Genomic DNA, 3,107 nt, shown 5'->3' with positions numbered 1-3,107 from the left:
CACACGCACCTGGTGTGAGTTTAAGCCACCGGGTCCGAGACTCAAACCACAGCCAACTACATGGGAGTCCAGCAACATAGCCATTATGCCAACTGCTGGTCCTACCCTATGGATTTATCAAGGCAGCAGGTCCCGGATTGAACCACAAAGTTTGCTGTGTGGTATCCATCCACCTTAACCGCCATACCACCAGACTGGCCTCCCAAGGAAGAGTTCTGTGGCGCCCAGGGTAACCGTCTGCCAGTCTCCAGGCCTGCTCCAGGGGGTCACTGCAGCTTCATCCCGCGTCCTGCCTCTCGTGGCTCCCTGGGTAACCTGGGTCGCCACTCCCCCTCCTCCACATGTTGGGAGCTTCGACTCTGGTCCCACACTCACTGCTTTGCCCGCCGCACGTTCCTGGCCAGTCCGACAGCTCGTCTGACGGCTGAGCAAGGGGGAGCCCCACCTGTGAGATGCCATGCTGGACTCTTCCAGGCTGAGGGCTCGAACTGGGCCTTGGTTTGCATCCCACAAAGAGAACAAGGTCTCTGGGAAAAGTCTGCCCCGGCGGGGGACCTCTCAGATGAGCTCTCCCAAGACTAGTTGGCTATAGTTCCGATGGCCCTTCTGCCCTGGCCCTGGGATGCTGAGCAATCCGAAGTCATAACCAGAGAAACAAGTGGGAGGATGGCGCCAGAGGCTGAGGGCTGAGCGTTGTTTCTGTTTTGTTTTGTTTTTGTTTTGCAAAAAATTTCAAAACACTCTTCCTTGGCATCGTCCCTGCATTTGCTTAAATATCCTCGTTGGGTTTCTCTTCCTGGACTGCTCCCACCTGCCCCTCCATCTGTCTCTCTAACCTTCTCTCATTGCTCCTTGGCCTCGCCAAGTCACATCAGCTCCCAAGCACAGCCCAGCACCCCCTTCCTCCCCAATTTCCAAGGGCTGCTAGTGGGTGTTCACTGTGCCAGCTCCTGGCTCTGAGCTCTGGAACCGAGGACCTCCGTACCCTGGTACCCTGAAGTGTCCAGGAGCCCAGGCTGACTGTCACAGCCCTTCGACCCTGCTTCCTTGTTGTGCACTTCTTCACTGGTTCACTCACCCCGCAGATCTAACCTAATCAGCACTACGTATCGGGCGTGGTTCCAAGTACTGGGAGTACAGCACAGAGCACGAGAGACCTTGCGGAACGTCCTCACACTCCTCTCCGAGGCTCGGACACCCCAAACTTAGACAACTCCTTGAAAGACGAATGTCATCACCAGTGTCAGTGGTCATGAGGAAACTGAACGTCTTTTTCCACCTAGGGTCAGCCCTGCAACCCACCCATGTGGCCCTCGGCCAGCCTCACCTGCAGAAAACTAGCTCCCCAAGCTCCCACCCCACTGGGTCGGTAGGAAATCTAACTGCTCCTGGACTTCGCCTCCCTCGGGGTGTCCTCGGATGGGGAGTACCTTCCCGTGGAGTCAAAGCTGTCCCAGTCGCCCCATGGCCCTGTGTCCTGCAGCTCTGTCGGTGTCAGCCCTGCACCGTCAGCTGTTCTGTGTCCAGTTCCGGCCTTTCTGTACCACGGGCCTCAGTGCCATCTGCCTCCTGGCAGGGTCCCTGGCCGTGCCCCTCATTTTGGTCTCGGTGCTGAGGCCTGGCCTCCTGTCAGGCTTCGAACTGCTGTACTGTGCTTCCAGGCCCAGCCAGTCAATGTGACTACTCTCAGATGTCTTCATTCATGAGGGTGTTTCTCTCCAAAACCATTTCTTTATTCCGTTCCATTGCTTTGGGAGAGATGAGAGTAGGCAGCTAGCCAGGACCGACCCAGCTGAGAGCTGGCCTTCAGCTCCATAAAACCGCTGGGCTCCAAGTCAATGGAAGTGAATAGGCGGTACCTCTGGGGCGGGGCTGGCCTGATTGCCCGAGAACCTCTAGGGGGCAGTGTGGCCCCATGCCACAGAACGTGCGGGCCGGCAAAGCAGTGAGCGTGGGAATCCAGTTGGAGCTCCCAACGTGCACAGGAAGGGGAGTGCTGACTTAGGTGACCCCAGGGAGCCACAAGAGGCTCCCTGTGACCCCCTGGAGCAGGCCTGGAGACCGGCAGAGTTGGGGCTGCCCATCATTCAGCAATGAAACTGAGCCCTCCTGTGAGGCAGGCCCTCTGGGAGGTGCTAAGGCTACTGGGTGAACACAGCAGGCAAGGCCTGCACCCTAGCACGTCAGAGGAAAAGCGTGCAATTCCACATGGTGCTACGCCCTGCAGGAAGTTACTGGGAAGGCAGTAAGAGCATCCAGAAAGATGGAGGCCGACTCCAGGTGGGAAGAGAGGCCAAGACCTGGAAAATGAGATGATGTTCATGCGAGCAGCTGGGGAGAGAGTGTTCTAAGCAGGCGGAAGGCCGTTCTGACCATACGCAAAGCCAGCGTGGCAAGTGGTTCGAGGTGCAGTGGAGACTGGCAGAAGGCATCAGCCGTGGTCACGGGGACACGGCAGCGGGCAGTGGTAACCTTGCTCCAGGCCGACAGGAGTGGTGGCAAGTTGTAAGCAGAGAGGTGATGTGACCGCCATGTGTTTTCAGTGCACTTGGAGAGCTTCGGGCTGAATGCACTGGAAAGGAGGCCCGTGGGTAGGAGCCTCATGAAGGGGTGTGTGCAGCCATCCCAGTCTGCCCCAGGCGGTGGCAGTGTACACATGTCAGTGGGTGCAGGTATTTGTGGAGACGTAACTGACTCCGATTTCCGAGGATTGGGTGGGAGAGAAATCACCCAGTGCTGTCTTACATACACGGAGAGGAAAAGAACCAGGATTTAAAAATGCACCTAATTATTTAAATTCCTTTTTTGGGGACCAGCAGGTGGCATGGTGGTTGAGGTGCTGGACACTCCCACATGGCTCACCATGGTTCGAGTCCTGGACCTGGTGGTTTGCTTTCTCACTTTCCCTCTTTGTCGCTCTCTCTGTGTATCTCTCTGGTCAAATTAAAATAAAATGAATGAATGATAAAAGTAAATTTAAAAATTCTTTAAAAATAAATAAATAAATAAAATTCCTTTTTTTGAGAGAGAGAGGTTTTTGCTATAGGGCGCGTGCGCTCGCCAGAGAGAGAGAGACAGAGACATCACCCCCCCCCCCCAGGGGGAAA

At 55.8% G+C, this 3,107-nt stretch overlaps 1 protein-coding gene across 2 annotated transcripts in view; it reads left to right on the top strand.

Moving 5' to 3' along the window:
- The window catches only part of CTDSPL (CTD small phosphatase like), a 171,123-nt gene that overhangs the window by 157,312 nt on the left and 10,704 nt on the right, over positions 1-3,107 (top strand). The window lies entirely within an intron of this gene.

Source organism: Tupaia chinensis, unplaced genomic scaffold, assembly GCF_000334495.1.
Source record: "Tupaia chinensis unplaced genomic scaffold, TupChi_1.0 Scaffold146584_1, whole genome shotgun sequence".
Lineage (NCBI taxonomy): Eukaryota > Metazoa > Chordata > Mammalia > Scandentia > Tupaiidae > Tupaia > Tupaia belangeri.
This window is presented reverse-complemented; position numbering and strand designations above follow the sequence as displayed.